General features: G+C 41.7%; 1 protein-coding gene across 6 annotated transcripts in view; it reads left to right on the forward strand.

Moving 5' to 3' along the window:
• The window catches only part of LOC124303857 (uncharacterized), a 123,881-nt gene that overhangs the window by 44,287 nt on the left and 62,119 nt on the right, over positions 1 to 17,475 (forward strand). For 4 of the 6 annotated variants that reach the window (XM_046761617.1, XM_046761618.1, XM_046761619.1 and 1 more), the window contains exon 3: positions 1,552 to 1,595. The gene's annotated coding sequence lies outside the window, so the exon portion shown is untranslated. Of the gene's footprint in view, positions 1 to 47; positions 130 to 1,551; positions 1,602 to 17,475 lie in introns of those variants that run through there. The other 2 variants (XM_046761622.1, XM_046761620.1) reach the window with 2 other exon arrangements.

Raw genomic sequence — 17,475 nt, forward strand, 5'->3', positions numbered from 1 at the left:
CCTCTCCAGCTCTCTACTCTATATTGATCCTACGTCACGTTCCCCACGTGTGGGTGCACGCCCAAGTGATCATACTCGTACAGTAAACGAGCCTGTGGAAATGGCAGGGTGGAAGGACACTGAGTTTGGGTGAGCACACATCTATGATAACCTTTGACGCGTCATTGATGTCACAGGTCTGCAAAAAAGTATCTTATTTCAGCTGCATGGTAGGTGTTTGGGAAATAATATATTTTCGAGTGTGCTGAAGCCGAAAATAAATTCCATTTCCCTCCATCGCGTACAGGATTTTTGCAAAATCCAAGATGTTTGCACGAAAAACCCATAACAATAACGAAAAAACCACCATTTCATCGCAACAAACGAAACGGTATTTCTTATAAAATTACACCAACAGCTTCTTCATGAAATGTACTTAACATTCCGTGTTGATTCTTTTTGCTCATGAAACCTTTTCTTCTTCTCTTTGATACTTCTCTGAAGACGCTTCCGCTTTCCATTTTCTGTTTCCCTGTTTGTGCTTATTCTCGAGTCTCACTCTGATACATATTAAATGAAAGTAAGAAATTACTTTTGCATAGGACTTTTAGAATCCAGAATAGGATACCATATTTCGAGCTGAACTGGAGTTAGAAAAAAACCAGACGTGATGGAACTTTTTGAGTATTTTTCCGGGTTTCAGCGAGTGAAAATCTACAAGAAACAGTAGAAAAAAACCTGCGCAGTTTTTTCGTTGCAGACCTGTGTATTTGTTGATTTTATCGGTGTCCTTCCGAACCTATAGTTTCAACCTTTGCTAAATTACGCTTGATTGGTTCTTTGCAATCCAGACTTGAGAGGTCACATTCTCCTCGCTTACGGCGGCATTTGCAAAGTCTGAGCCACCCTTACGAAGTAATTGAGACTTTTTGGGCTTTTCCTCGGGAAACGCCAGAGTGAAAAGTCCTTAATCCACGGTTATGGATGTTGTCGAGCGCAACTTTTTCCGTAGTAATTAAGCGATTCTTGCAAGGCGAGCACCACTCGAGGCGGCGCTGTAACCCCTGCAAGATTGAACAACGGGGCCATTATACGTCTACAGCCCTTTACTGCTGGGCTGGTGTCGAACGATAAATCAGTTGTTCGCTGTTCACCTTTCCCTTTTCTTTGTTTTGTTCCACTCGTTTTTCATCTTTTCATTCAGATTTTCTTCAGTCATTTTTGTTCCACCCTTTTTATTTTCTCTCACGAAATTTAACCGGCGAGCCGTAACCGCCAGCCGCTCTACGCGGCCGCAGGACCCCGTTTAAAATTTAAAGGTGACACCTTTGAACCCTTTCATGACTGATGCCGTATTGCCGTGTGGCGGATTTTAATTCTAGTAATGCGAGAGGTTATGCACGGAGTTGAACATCGCGCGCTTTTATTACTCCGAACTCGTACCTCGAGTAATGAAGAGTTATTCGATTCTGAATTTCGTTTTTTTCAACTCCCCGAAACATGAAATAACTTTCAAAGTGAAAAGCTACGCTGTGGAAGTAACGAATAATCTCTTTTTATTTTCATTTCCAGATACGTCTACTTTCTGCCGCCTCCATATCCCAGCACCTCAAATGGTAAATGTACTCAATTTTATTTGTATGTTTTTTTCTCCATCCATCTTATACAGCCGATCTGTAACCCACTTTTAAACCAGGTATTAGCAGCTATTCACTTGTTGATATTTCTTGCATGCATCTTTTTCTAACTCGAGAACCGCGAGGTGAAATGCTGCTTTTATTATCGTTCGTAATAAATGTAGGCAAACAATAAAATAGTAGATGCGTGTAAACACGACATTTCAAATTGGTATGACATATAATATGCACTATATATATGAGCGTAGGCAACGCGACGTGGCGAACTCGTCCTGAATTTGAGATTTTATCCAGAGCATTATAATTCTAGGAATCGACGGACCGTCGTGATTGTACGTTTTTTCTTTTTACTGCAACAACTTCCACGAATGCATCGTCATTCGTAGAGAATCACATGTAGAATACATTCTGGACGCGTGTTCTTCTGAAACCAGCGAAAGTTTATTCGGCTTACCGATTGGCGAAAAAGGGTATTGTTATAGGTAACTTATCATGCGCGACGTATTGATCGGATTTTGTAAGAATCGTAAAGCGAATGAGCACGACAGATTTTCTCGCGTGCAAGTTGATTTATACGATTTTTGATTATAGCTAGGCGGCTAAGTGGTCACAACTAGTCGCTAATATTCCTTTAGCGATGATTCGGGGACAAAATCTTTAAACGTTTCAAGGACGTGCGGCTGGAATGACGGCAAATAAATGGCCAAGAAACGTACTGCAAAATTATCAGTTACATCTATTTACATTTTAGCGACTAGTGCCAGGTGTAATTTGAAATAATCCCGTGCTTCCTTAAACTAAACGCTACCGAGGGCTTGGACTGTTTAAGGATGTATTCGCTGTACAGTCTCAACCAAAAATTAGTTCCGTCGACGGTATTGAATACGATATGATGAAATGAAAATCGAAAAAAAATCAACCACGGTACAGACGTTAAGAAAATTAAATATGAACAGTAATGATGCACATAAGTTATTAATAAATTATTTAAACACAGCATTGTTTAAAAAAATTTTACGGAATGTTTTTCTTTTGCATGTAATATGAATTTGTTCATTTTTCGGATTACACATGAATTTTTAATGAATTTTCTCATCATTTTGAGATTTCCGTTTTCGAAAATTTTGAATTTCGAAAAATGGAGGAGAAATGACGAATTTTGGATATGCTTTCGCAAAATCATCGTACATTACAGTCAGGAAGTGTTTCGGGGCGTTGAACGAATAGTTTCGTAAATACAGCTTTCATAAATTTTCAAAAACGGAAATTTCAAAATAATGAGCAAATTCTTTAAAAATTCATGTGTATTCAGAAGAATCAACGAATTCATTTCACATGACAAAAAGAAAACATTCCCTGAAAATTGTTTAAGCTTTGAATGGAAAAAGTCTTTGAAACTTGAAAATCGAAGCTGGATTGATTGGTATCGAAACAGAATATTCAAAGATACAAATCTAGTAAAAACTATAAATTAGGAATCCTTGATTTGGATTTTACTTCAAGTGCCGAGTCCTCGTGTCGGGAGCACATGTGGGACCCTCGGCTCTTTGTCCAGCGAAAGTTTGAAGAGTTTTTTTGCAATACGCACCGACCGAGCATGTAACAACTATATTTTCATTTCCGTTTCTCCTTTTTATACAAACACAAAGCTCCGCCGCCTCGGGTGCTGATAAAGTTCGAGCTTTACCCTCGGCAGAACTTCTTACGTATGTATACGTTTGAAATGAATTTACTCGTCCATGATGGTTGCGAAACTGTAGAAAAAAGCTCCGTGCAGTCCAACTCGAGTCTCAGATGCGAGACTGCAAACTTTTGGTCTCATTGCACGAAGCTTCGCACGGAAACTCGCCGCTGGTCGCTACTTTCAAGCATTAATGCTTCGTGCCTGCGCGTCGTTCCCTCGGCGTATACCAGGAATAGTCGTAAGTGGATTCCCAGCAAATTGATCTTTAATCTCGTTTCTTCTCGGTCGGTATCCCCCTGGCTTCTCAACTACCGTTCGTCACTTATTTTCCAGCCTGCCTTCCTCCAAATAACTTCTTACGTCCAGCCGGTGATGTATTAAAATTTTCATTTCCTTCTTTTGTCTTTTAAATATTTACCGAAGTACGGTAATAAACTGTCCTTTTCTCGTTTTCTCTTGACTTCGTACCCGAACTCATCTCGTCATCTTTCAATCGTCACATCGACGCCTCTTGCGAAAACTAGTATGCTGCAGTCATTGCCGTGAAAACTATCACGGTTCGATTAGTGCAAGAAGGATCTTCTGACGATTTGTGCGGTGTGCGGTAGTCGAAATGAAAGTCGGTTTGCGGATGCAGAAGTGCGTTTTGTTCGTGTCAAAACAAACTTATAAATATCCCCGTAATTGCGTCGTCGATGCAGATCTTGGAAAAATGAATGCTTTTTTTCAACTTCTTTACAGATGTTTTAAATTTGTTCCAGATCTTTTATCAATACAAATATCAATTGGTCTTATTATATTTATATCAAGTCGTTCTAACCTAAACTACGCGTAATCCTTCTACAAGAGTGTATCAACTATCGCATCTGATTGAAGTTAACTAAATCAGTCTTTTTGGATTTTTATACTCAGCAATACTACACTCTTACCAATTTGTATGATAACGTGTTATTTTTCGCGGTGAAAATCGAAACGTGCTAGTTTTCGTATGAAATCTGGAGCGTGCTACTTTTCGTAAGAGGCGTCGACATGCCCTCTGTCCAAATTTACCGATCGGCATACCGAAAGTTGAAATTTCCAGCAACCAAAACGTGAAAAACTCTTATCCCGGAAGTGACTCGATGTTGCTCTTGGCAATAGTTCCAAGCCTCTGCGCGTATCTCACATATAATATTTTATTTCCTGTACTTTCCTCGCCTCACGTTCGTCTACGCGAATCCTCTCTGCTGCTTCTCAACGTCCACCACGTCACGCCGTGCCTTGTGCTGACAATTTTTTCTCCGGCATCATATACATCTTTGATACACCCTCGACACCTCTGGCTTGCAGGGGATTCAGCAGAGCTGCCATTGTGTGACAAGTCCTCTTGTTTGCCAACGGCAGATGTCACGAGCTCGTGCCAGCTGGATTGAACGGAGGTTTATTCGAGTCGCAATTATACCGTCTGAAGGGAATCGACGATATCGCGGATGAACCGGCACGAAATGAGTGAAATATTTGGCAAAAATTCGCTGATTCGTTGGGCGATAAAAAAGAGATCAGGGATTCGAGATGTGTGGCTCGGCTCCGTCACGGAGGAACGTTTTTTCTCGAACATCCTGGCGCGGAATATCCTTTCTCGTCCTAGTTTCGGCCAATGATATTCGCATTTTAATTCTCTAGGGCGGCTCGCGGGAATAAGTGGGACAAGTACAAGGCTGATTCCAGTCACGTAGCCTCGCATTGGGATCTTACTGGGCTTCTAGGCAGGGGTCGATACGGCAATTACATTTCAATTTGAAGGTACAAAGGGTCCTTTGGATCCAAAATGCGCCGTTCGGGGTCTGAGAAGCTGGCGGTGTTTAACAGGCTGTACAGCTGCCATTACGCCTGTTATATTATGCTATATATTGTAAACACAAAGCCGGGTTTTGATTTGTAAGCTCCCTTCAAAGCTGCCGGGATTGACGAGCTTGCCGAAGGCTTTCGATCACCAGTTGGAAACTATACGTAAACACGGCATTTAAAGATTTCCGGTGACGGAATGAAATCCGCTTGGAAGGCTTACTTACCGACCAGGATATTCACAAGCATTTCTCTAATCCCAACATCAATTACCCAGCCGTTTTAATCCTCGAATACCGCCCATGATTCAGAGAAATAATTAAAACCGATTGATATTTTCTGTCGATTTTAATAGGATTTCTATCCACGATATTTCCCATTGAATTTCTATCGGAACCGACCCGTTGTATTGATCAATTTTTATCGGATTCTATCGTTTCTTGTAGAAAAAAAATTATAACATTCTGATTATATCTCATTCAGTCCGATAAAAACTGATATAGTTTATTGAAAGCCACTCGTTTTCATTCATTTTCTATCGGCATGGGCAGCCGAAAGATAGACATTGCTTCACCGATTAGCCCAGTTAAAGCCGTTTGAATTCTGACCGGTTTTTCATCTTTCATTTCATTGATCGATTTTAACCGTAGAAGCTGTAAGTGTAATCTGCTCCATACCTGTTCTCGCATTACCAAAACGATCTTTGTCACTTCCTACGACGCACATCGCTCTCGGATTCAATATTATGAAACCTTCAAGATTTTTTCGCTTCATAAAAACTGCGGTAATAAGTAATGCAAAATATAACCCCCAGATTCTACTTGTTACAAACAAAGCGCTATTATTCGATAAAAAAAAAAAAAAGGTTAGCAACCTTATCCATTATTTGGTTACACCGGAGATTCAAAGAGTCTAACTACAAGTTTTATCTGCGAAAGAATTCGGCTTTCTTAGCAATCAGAATCCATCCCTTGCGTCTGTTGTCCTAAGATATGGGGCTATTAAATACTACTTATCTCGGGTTAGCTCGTGCAGTAGCTATTTGCCAGGTGATTTATCAGGTCGGATTAGCCTCCGCCCAAAGCCTCTTTATCTTCTCGGCTTTGTGTAATCAAGGAAGAAATATTCAGTTCCTACATTTGTCCGCGAGTGCACGAGACAATTTACCAGGTACGTATCATCAACTCCCAACTGAAATGTTCGTCTCGTGTAGTCGTCGCGTTTGATCCTAAAGCTGAAGACTTGAAGATCGCGTGATGCCGGAACGGAACGGACGCGTTGCTTCCGAGCCATTGACTGCTGTTTTGTCACGCTATGAGGGCACGTATCGTGCAGGAACACACGAGGCGAATACACGGAGCCATAATTTACCCGGGAGGCGAGTCGAGCCGTATCCATAGGTGGTGGAACGGAAACTCGGGAGGGAGGAAACGCCTGTGAAGGAGAAAAAATATGTCCGTATCGGCCTACTCGTTGTAGCTTTTTATTTCCGTTCCCTTGCCTCGCTTTCCTTTCCCATTCTCGTCCCATTTTTTATCTCACTCCTTCGCATTCGTCTTTTCGCCAAAACCGAATTTCCAGCTTCTTTTGCTCGGCGGAAATTTTCAAACGCGCAGTCTGACGATACCGGTGTTATCGATTCGTTGCTCGGAAAAAAATACAGTCGATGCTGCTTCAGAGCCATTTCGCGTTTCGAGGAGCGTTACAAAGGCTTCGGGCCCCTCGTCACTCCGTTGCCTCCAGATACGCGTCACCCGAATTCTAACTGCCCCTGATTTTTCAATTTACTCCGGATAAAGGGAGGGAATGCATCTTTTACAGATTTAAATTCTCGTACCTCCTCTCCTGGTATTTTCGGAAACGAGATGTAAATTAGAGTTCGTAGATTCACGAGCTTTGAAGTGTCGATTGAACCACGATTTCTCGTGGGAAAACATTTCACACCGTGTTGCATCGATTTGCCAGACGTAATGGAAAGGTCATTTTTTTGGGGAAACTGTTACATATCCGACGGTCCAAATTCGACGTTCATATATATGTGGTAAAGACTGTGTTTTAGTTTCATTTAAAAAAATTTCACTTGACGTATGGCACCCCATTTATTGAATTCGAATGGAAAATGTTGGAGAAAAATTACTTCTCTGTTCAAACACCTACGAGGATTTACAAGCATAGAATATTTCCTCTTCAGATTTCCTCGTTCTTTGCATTTTATTCATAAATTTATTGTCGGATTATCTCAGAATTGTTTGATCGGTGTAACGAATTTTCCCGAGAGTAAGAGGAAAAAATGCGTATCTGGGATATGGTTCTGCAAACAAAGCGTTGGGTATGTAAACCAAGCCATGTTTGAGATTGTGAAATTGATTATTCTCCAATCAGGAAGTTTTTGAGGCAACAACGTCTGCGAATGACAGACCTTGAACCGACTAGCGTTAAGCTGATATGGAAACTTCTTACAGGTACGGACGAAATGAATGAAAGCCGAGCTTTCGTGCTGGACTTTGGATGAGAAAATCAGATCAGTAATTCGACGAGGAAACGCATCTGAGATGCAAAAGATAGTCGCAAATGAGTTAAAAGAAAATGAGAGTTGAGAACGGAAAGTGGTAAAGGTTGTTATTATGCCGCGTTAGTAATCCCAAACGTCTTCGGATTAAATTCTCTCGCTTGTTGGCTCAGCGAGGCGCCATGCATCTTTGGTATCAGCCGGGGGACGAGAAACTTTTAAAACTTCGTTAGCCGGAGGAATTGGATTCAGCGCATGTAGGCAGCTGGGTGTATTTGTGCGCGTGCATGTGTGTCTGTGACACCTCCACTGCTAGTTTCATAAACACAACGCGATCGGAACGGAATGGGCTGTATAAACAGCAGTAAGTACAAAGTGCCTTGCAGTATCCTTGGAGTTGTTTTCCAGTTTCAGACGCTCCGTGCTCTTACGATGCCTTGTGATAATAGTTTACACGTTATGGCATAAATTCATGAATACGCTTGAGAAAGAGCAATAGGAAGTGAAATCTCAAGCTCAACGTAGAGAATGGATTCGACATCTGTTCAAGCGCGTGTTGACCGATAGCCGTGCATCAAACGCAAAGCGACCTCCCTGGATTCGTAAGCAACTTTGGTTTGGAATCAATTCGAGCGCCGAACGCAGATTTGCTGATGGCGCAATTGGACCACCGTTATTAAGCGGAATTAACTTCTCGCCCTGGCTGACAGTGTGACGGAGAATATGGCAACAGGGAGTGACAGTAGGTGAAAAGGGGAGATAGTGAGAGAATGGGAAAGTGAGTTGCCGGTGAATACAGTAGCACAGTGTTTATCAACCTGTAGGTCGCAAGCCGGGTGAAAGTGAAAAGCAAGGGTTGTATGTCTTACACTGCATTTTTGAGACTTGAATAATCAAATCATTTTCTAATTGGAGCCTATTTCTCTTCTTAGCTTCTATGTTTACCATTGAAAATTAAATACGTCGTTTTTCAAATAACTGACGTAGTTCTATTACGGACCTAAGGGGTTGATAGATTTTTTTCCACCTGTAAAATGGCCGCGAATTCAAGAAGGTTGAAAAAAAATTGCCGAGTAACTTCTGTCATCAGTATTACTGCTTATTTACTGGATACTCCAGATTATTATCTTAAACCTCGACTCCTTTGGCTCGTCTTCCCCCTCGACTGTGTCATTGGCTAAGGTTCGTCTTCGTCGTAATTGTCCGAGGTCTGCAGTCCCTAATAGCTCGTTTGATGTCGGCCGTGGACGAAGAAATGGTGGGACGTATGCCTCAAATGTCTGTCTAGTCCCTGCGCGTGTGCGAAGCTGCCGAGGAGTCGAAAGCTCTCTGAAACTTGGGTCAACCGATGGGGGAACTGCCCCCTTTCGAGCCAACCCTCGCCCCTCTCCACCTCTCCGCCTCTTCATCCCTCGGTGACACTCGGCGGCGATTTATCTTAATAAGCGGTTAAATCTCGGCTCGACGAATAACCAACGACCAGCGTATGCGGCGTGAGCTGAGAATTGAATCGAATTAAGCGGATTAACGTCTTTGCGCACTATCTGACATATCAAGTATAATGCTCATAGAAACTTGTCACCTTATTCTCACCTTGAACCTGCAAATTATTGTGTAACAGATATGTAACGAAGAACTCAATATTCTTCTTCGAAAGATGATTTCGATATTAACGTTTTTTTTTCTTTTTTTTTTTTAAACTATCGTACAGTTGCATCGGATTAGAGTTATGGGCGTGTGAATCGCAGCTGTATGGCCAAACTTCACCCACGCTTCTTGACTATTGTCAGGTGTAGACTGGTGGCCTGGTGTCGTTTCTTTTTGGCGGGCATGTAAAGGGAGTCGCAAAATTCATGCAAGAAGTAGTTTTGATAGAAAACACAGGTTTATAATTGAAAAATTGTAAGTTTTTTATTTATTCATAGAGCATACGGTATGTCAAGGTTATGAATGGAATAGCGTATCGGGTAAATGATCTCTACGGCTTTGATGGCATACACGTCTTTGTCGAAATTTTCCTGCACCTTCGATTTTCCGTTTTGATGATCAGAATTGGCCGCCAAGATCACATGATTTAACACCGTTGGACTTTTATCTTTGAGGTTTTTTAAGGTCTAAGGCTTATGCCGACAAGCCCACGACCACTGACGCCCTGAAGAAGACGATTGAGCGCTGTATCAATGAAATTCAGCCACATTCGTGCGAAAAGTTCATGGAAAATTTCAACAGAAAAGTGCGTATGTGCCAGCGAGCCGTGGAGGCCATTTACCCGATATGCTATTCCATACACAACCCTATACTGTGTACTTTACGAATGATTAAAAAATATGCAATTTTTAATTATAAGCCTCTGTTTCCTCATCTGAATTTTGTGAATCACTTTACGAACGTCACAGCCGCTCGCTGCAGGAACAATGTTCTCGAGTTTCCGGTACACCGCATTATATGTTTTCATTGAGCAGAGCCTGAAATCAGCTTCTTTCAATTTTGAGCTGCATGGACCGGGTATGTGTTCAATGAAGCCGCGGGAAACCGAATGTGTGGGTGAGAGTCAGCGCTCGCGTGTGCTTTTCGCGGAGCAGAAATCCGAGTCCAGTAACAACGCATGTCGAGGCAGGTAAACAAGCTCGCGAATCGCGAGGTGGATTAGGAACCACGTTGTGTTCATTGCGGTGTTCACTGATGCGTGGAGTTAAACTTTGGGTAAATTTGAACTAATTGATTCTCGTCAGATTAGATAACGACCGGTATTTACAGGTACGTGCGTGCGGGCGTTGAGTTGGAACCTCTTATGAATACGCATGGCTAGACACAAGACATCCTCCGCGCCTTATGCTCATGTGGAAATTGCAAAAGTTTTAGCTCGTCGAGTGCCAAACTTCAGTCGCTGAAGACAACGTTAATTGGACGGCAGTCGGCATACTTGCACTGTTTAACGTCTGGAGCTTCCAGTTGAGCTACGAGTGCCGCGTTGGTGGGGTGAGCGTTTTTCTGTCTGACAGCTTTTGCACAGCTGCAGGAAACCGACGCTTCACGGATCTTCGACAAGCTACTACGCCCTTACATTGATGAAAATATAATTCAAGTCCTTCGAGTCTTCACCGATTTCGGCAAAGGAAATGAATTTCAACGGCTAAGATCACTGTTAATTGAATCAAAGCCGAGTGCAATCCCGTTTTCCTCTCCGGATGTATCTGTCATAATGTTTCTTGCGCAAACCAGTCGCCACAAAAGATTACTATCATTCTTTGAATGAATGCTAATTTTTGATAGGCAGGTACAAATTCTAATTGCCTTTCCTTAGAGAGAAATTACGATGAAAAGTTTAATTTGCGAATGTTATCGCGGGTGAAGGAATTAAGTTTTAATTTACTGGCGAATCGATTGCTTCTGTGAAATGAATATCTGTACTGTCTGTGGAAGAAGAAATGAATCCGTCCTCGTGATGCCATCGCGTGGTTATTTCCACCTCCGGAGCAATCTGAGATTGCAGGACAAAGTTGGAAATGAGGCTGGATGGTTTTTCTTGAGTTTTCCAAATCGATCGAGCTTCGAAACGGTCGTTGATGTTGTGCCAAACTCAGGCACAGAGCATAAAATTATTATCAAATCAAAAAATTTTAATCCTTGTTCGCATTAATTTACAAATTTTAGTCAACGAATGGAAACGTAGAAGAGAAGGAACATAAGAGGGAAAACACACCTGGCGCTTCTAAATGGTTATGACAGAACTTTTATATCAAACTTCATGTCAATTTTAAGCTCTGGCTTTTGTACATAAGGTTAGTATTCTGTCAAACACGCTTGCTCCTTGCATTCGACATGGTCAACCTCACTGATATAATATTTTTACTATTCAGCATTCTTCTCTTTTCTAGTATGTATAAATGACGATGTTTATCCAAGTGCCCCCATATTTCTAAATGTTGAGATAGATGTTATATGAAGCAATGGATAATTAAAGTCTCCACCAATCATAGTTTAAAATCTTACTTAGTTCAGTTGTTTCTTTTTCCGTTATCATTGTCCCACTGAGATTGGTGTGTAACTAAAAGAAAATTTTTTTTTTTGTAAGTGGATCTACATTTCCAAGAATTTTCCGCGTAAAAATTTGAGGTCAAGATCTATGCTACACAGAATTTAAAAGCTTGATCCTCTGCCCAGCAGCTCTGTGCTGCAGCGGCGTGGCCCTTAAGTCTATGATTGGGTCCCTCTGAGTAGGAAGCGCCTTGTCAGTAATCCTATTGTCTTCTTTCTGATCCAATATAGTTAGCCGCGAGTCCGGCACGGCAGCTGCGGGGCGTGCTTCTCTGATGCCGGCTCATCTAGCTCGCAATCTTTTTCCTCCAGGTCCGTTTTACTCGGCTAAAAGTATACCGCGTTATACGGAGCCCCTCGGTGCGGCTTATTACCACGGGACGAGTCAAATATAATATCGTCATCAGGACATATTATACCGTGATAATATTGACTTGGGCTGAGTAGAGCTCGGCGCTTCTGCACACCGAGGCAGAAGCCATTTCTTTGGGAGGGAATTGACTTTTTTATCCTCGTTCCTCGCCTTTGCGCGGTACAGACATTCTCGTTTCCCGGGAAGACGTGTAAGTGAACATTTTGCCGAAATATGCGTGCACTAATATTTGTGGAGTGCCCGTTCTAAAGCTCTGGTGTTCTTTTTTTCTTTTTTCAATTCCTTATGCATGATTTCAGATTCGGGATCTGTGTGTATTCTTCAGCTTTGTCAGCTGAAGCGAGCGTCTCGTCAAATCCAATACAATGCCAGCTGATCCAATCCCCCGGCTTTTGTTACGCAAAAACGTAGCGACTCACTCGCCGGGGTACGCGAGAAATGAGTAGCGATTGTAAAATCATATTCCATCCAGAAAAAAACATACTTTGTTCAGCGGCTAACTCGTACCGGTGAAACCGAATGGGTCTCAAGATTTTTTCGAAGAGAATAATAGATGCAATCTATCAAAATCGAGTTTGGAAGCCAATCTAACCTGACTTTATATCCAATGCTCCCGCTTTCGGCAAAACAATAAAGTAGCGCAAACGAGTGCCAACATGGTAATTAAATTCTACCATTCGGCCCTCCAGACGCGAGGCAATGAAACGCGTCGTAAAGCTCGACGTTTAACCTCGTAAAGTTGAACTAATTTCGTGTAGAGGTGTCGGGACGACAGTTTCGCGTGTACCACCAACGGCACTCAAAGACGTCGTATTGAAAGCGAAAAGTGATGTCACCGTAACGAGTATTTGTTCAAACCGTCGAATACTCTCGGGAAATTCCGCGTAGCGAAAGTCGAGGGGCTGGAAGAACAATCTTGCGACGGCTGGTGCACGTGAGGTCGATTTATTTTCGACGTCCATATCCTGAAGCAGAGGACCGAATGGATACCGTGGTGGTAGCCGGAGACAAGGACGATGGTGTTTCGACTGTCGTTACGTTGATCGATCTTTCCTTGAACGTCTTCCTTCTAACGTTCGTCGAATGTCTGCCGAATACCGGATGCGTTTTCCGTCCTTTAGGATGCCGATCCTCACGGGCAGTTGAACCGTCTCTAAAGCGATCGTTAACTTTTGGCTACGTCGTATCTAGTTAGATTTAATTCTGCGGAAGAACGAACCTCTCTCTGTGTAGCCCATAACCGATGCATCAGACTGAAAGGATTGAGCTGGGATAAAGGGACGTGGCGTAATGAGAAGAAGACGAAGAAGCAGGAAAGGAAAAAGACGTGGGATAACCTAACCATGTGTATAGACGAGGACCGTTCTTCTTCCGTATCGATACGCCTGTCTCTGTCACTTTACTAACCACTCAGTAAAGCTCGAGCGGTTTTATCCATTTTCTCGTTTCCAGTCTCACCCCGATTATATTTTCCCAAATTAATGACCTATGGGATTGATGATCTATCCCGACATTCCTGGCCTTAAACACATTGGACACGAAGAAAAAAAAACCGGACAACTACGAGTAGAACTCGCGCCTTGACGATTCCGTACAAACTTGGTTTTTTTTTCTATATGTTACACATAACTACAAGTTAACTATTATCGGAATTTTTTCTTCACTTGTACTGTGAGACCTTGCTTCTCTCCAAATTTTATGATTCTTGGTCACCGGGAAGTACCCTACAGGTTTTGGCGAGTGAGTTTGGTAGTATCAAAATATGTGACATAAATGGCGGTATGTTTGATTGCGTTCATTTGAAAGCTTGAATCTTTAACACCTCCAAGGGATCGTAGACGTTATTGTTCGTGTTTGATATTAATTTCAACTTGATACGTCTACGTGTTCCTGAAGAAAAGGGTCTTGGCAGACGGACAGATCGACAAGGAAGTGATCCTACAAGGGCTCCATCTTTTCCTTTCAAGGTATGGAACCCTAAAAAACACCCACGAAAATATATCTTGACAAATATCATGTAGGCACTTTAGATAACGAACGATTTCAAGTAAATGGAAGTGTCAGAGAGCGGCAGGAAAATAGCGTCGTTGGTCCTCCGTCACGGTGTGGGTCCGTTTTCGAAATTGTTTTTTCTGGCAAAAGTGTATCGACGATTGATGCTTGATCACCCCAAATGTTATGTCATCGTAACCCAGTTAACCATGAAGTTCTCCCCCGCACCATCCATCTTTCATATAGTGAACCACCGCTCTGTTCATAAACCGTAATAGGTCACTTGGGGTGAATTTCACCCCAAACATTTTTCAAACTCCTCGTAAAGACCCTTAGTCGTGGAAATGGGCTTCGCGGTGCCATTCTTCATGCGGAATGAAGACCTTATTTTTCGTCATTTTTGGCACTTCCTTCAACTTTGCCGACGTTTTACAATATTTAAACAAGCAATTTTGGTCAAGAAAACTCACGGAGCTTTTTTCCGATCCTTAAAAAATACGTAAATTTTTTTTTATTTTTTAAAACGCTAAGGCAGTTTCTTCGTTTTCGAATCACGGATCCGTGACGGGTCTATTCGTTACTCCACATCTTGTCAAATTTACAGGAATCCTCGAGATTGGGAGTTCAGTCAACCTTTATTAAAGGGATGAAAGGTTCAGCTTTCGCCGATCAAGAGTCGCCTTCTCGTACCTTCACGTATACGCGACTCGAACAGCACTGAATATTATATTTTGAGAAGATTGGACATCTAGGCCGCTGTCTACGTGTATCAAAACTCGCTGTTTGATGTGCGACTGCACGTTTCGCGAAAATTTCGAGCAAATCGAAAACGCCACCATCCCCGTTACGTCAACTCCACGTGTACGTTCCTCATCCATATGCATAGCGTGTAACTGATCGCGCATGTTGAAAATTGACACTGACGCCTTATCCTCGTTTATTAACTAACATCACTGACTCTGAATGCAGGATGGCGTGACTGAGTGAGCTGGCGGATTCGCGAGTAATTTTTTTTTACTCCGAAGTAACTTGGTACGGGAGTGACGTCGAAATGAAAAAGAATGCTCATCTAATTTCGTCCGCTTTGTTGCGAGAGCTTAGGCGAAGGTAGGCTCACAAAGAGTGGAATTTCAAAAGTGGTACGTAAAAATGAATTTAAAAAAAAAAAAAAAAACGGTGGAAAATGGTGGAGTTTTAAAAGTGGCACGTGGAAAATGAATTAAAAAATGTGTCATTTTTTTTTTCCTGGAAGTGTATCACGGCCCACTCAATTGTTCAAAATTTAATTTGTAATAATTAGTTTAGTTTAGCGAACCGCGTTCTTGGGAAGACCTGATTGGAAGCAAGTTCGTAGCGTATTAGACTTGTCGATATGCGATACATGGAGGGTGCGCAATACCTTTTACTCTGCAATCACTATTACTCGTCAAGAGCAAAAAGCAATTTGCACTCGAAGACCACGACAATCGATGGTTGAAATGCTTTCGCCGCATGCATCGCGTCATTGCTGTAGCCACAGGCAATGCAACTTCGATATAACCAAGTGAGGCGCGAAGTAAATGCATCGAGTGTTTTTACGCTTTCATGCTCTCCTGCCAACCCGTTTCTCTTTATACTTTTTTTCCGTTTTCAACTTTTAAGGATCATTCATGTAGAGGACATGGTGAGTAGATTTCGCTTTTACCAGCTGATGGTATTTTTCGCAAATGGCTTCCCCGGTGCTGGAACTTCGACGTTCTGCGCTATACGAGTGTCTGTCAGTGAAAATTTTCAACGGTAGGTGTGGGACTTGGCATCGTTGCATCAATAACCGTGAATCCCTGCTGCATTACGGTACGTTTTTGCTTCGGAAAAATTTTAATTCTTCTTTCATCGTCGTCCCCCAGCGCGGCTACAACAAATTAGAAATTGTTTTTCACGAAACGATTTGCATTTATAGTAACAGTTCACTCGGAGTACAAAATGCATTCTCATCTGGTTCAGAGATTTGAGTGAAGGATCTGGTAATGGACTTGAATGCAAATACAACATGTCCTCATGGCGCTGGACATTTCTGCATTGTATTGATTGCCGTCTCGTTAGTTGCTGCAAGTTCAATCAGTGTCACATCTAATTATTGCTACATGTTTACCCAGCATACAAATCGTACGTGAAAACAAAAAAATTTCCGTTCTTCGTGAGATAAGATGTAAAACAGGATCGGATACCGTACGATTTCTTTTTTTTTTTTTTTTGTTTTTATATTTGGAGTGTAATTGAACACAAGAAAAATTATTTACCATCAAATTGTTGCAAAACGGCGTAGTCATTATCTGACCAATGAAGTACCTCGCCACTGGCATTTCGAATTGGCAAGAAAGATGGAGTGCGCTATTCGAGAGTAGTTGTGCAAATTCGAGATGAGTGAGCATCAAGGAAAATGAATGACGTGCTCCGTTATCCACCCGAACCTATAGATATCTACGAATGTTCGTATGTCGCATCGATTTCGTGAGGGGATGGCTGCTCAGCGCGATAAATAATACATCACAGGGAGACAGAGAGACGGTATGCCTAGAATTCACGAATGTTCAGGTTACCTATCACACGACTTAGAGTCCCTAAATATTTGAAACACCCTCACAGCGAAGGGCCCGACATTGACTTTCCAGAAGCACTTAGGATTACCTTATCGCCTCACCTGCATGCGAAATGTACCGACGAGGTCACGACCACAAAAGATTGCACCTTCGAGTTATTATGGGTCCAAATAACGCAAGTATTTGCAGTCACCTTATCTGAATAAAAGAAAGGAAGATTGAGAGGGCAGAGTTCACGTGGAGAAACTTAAGGGAGCATGCTAGTATAACGGGTCGAAAATTAAGTGACTTTCGCGTTTCTTTTTGGATGATTGAAATACGCTGATCAGTTTGATTTTTTTTTGCACATCAAATCAAACCATTGACGAAGAATAGAAAATGAATTTTTAAACTTTTACTTTTATTTTCTTCACATTTATTTTACAAGGCTCAAAATGACTTTGAAAAAAGAGCTCTCAAGGTGTAAACAATTGTGGCTGTACATATTATCTCAAGCAAAATTTGCAAAGAGATTATTAATCATTATGAAAGCCGCTATCTTGCTATAGAGTTTTTTTCTAACCAAAATTGACAAAGTGGCGGCTGTTTGAAGAAAAAGTATCGAATGTAGCCAATTTTTTACAAAGTTTGTCGTTGAAAGAAATATGAAGATCTCCAAAAAAAAAAAAAAAGGAAAACTCTTAGCAGTATAAAGAATGGCGTGAGGAATATTGTGTTCAAATTTGAGACGCATAAATTGAAAACTCTTCGTTTGAGAGTGTGCACCGTTTTGAAAAACCACCTTTCGAGAAAACCGTTACAGAAAAATGTTAAAAAAAAAATAAATACAAACGTTTAAAAATTTATTTTGTGTTCTTCAC

The sequence above is a fragment of the Neodiprion virginianus genome, chromosome 4, assembly GCF_021901495.1.
Source record: "Neodiprion virginianus isolate iyNeoVirg1 chromosome 4, iyNeoVirg1.1, whole genome shotgun sequence".
NCBI classification, from domain to species: Eukaryota; Metazoa; Arthropoda; class Insecta; order Hymenoptera; family Diprionidae; genus Neodiprion; species Neodiprion virginianus.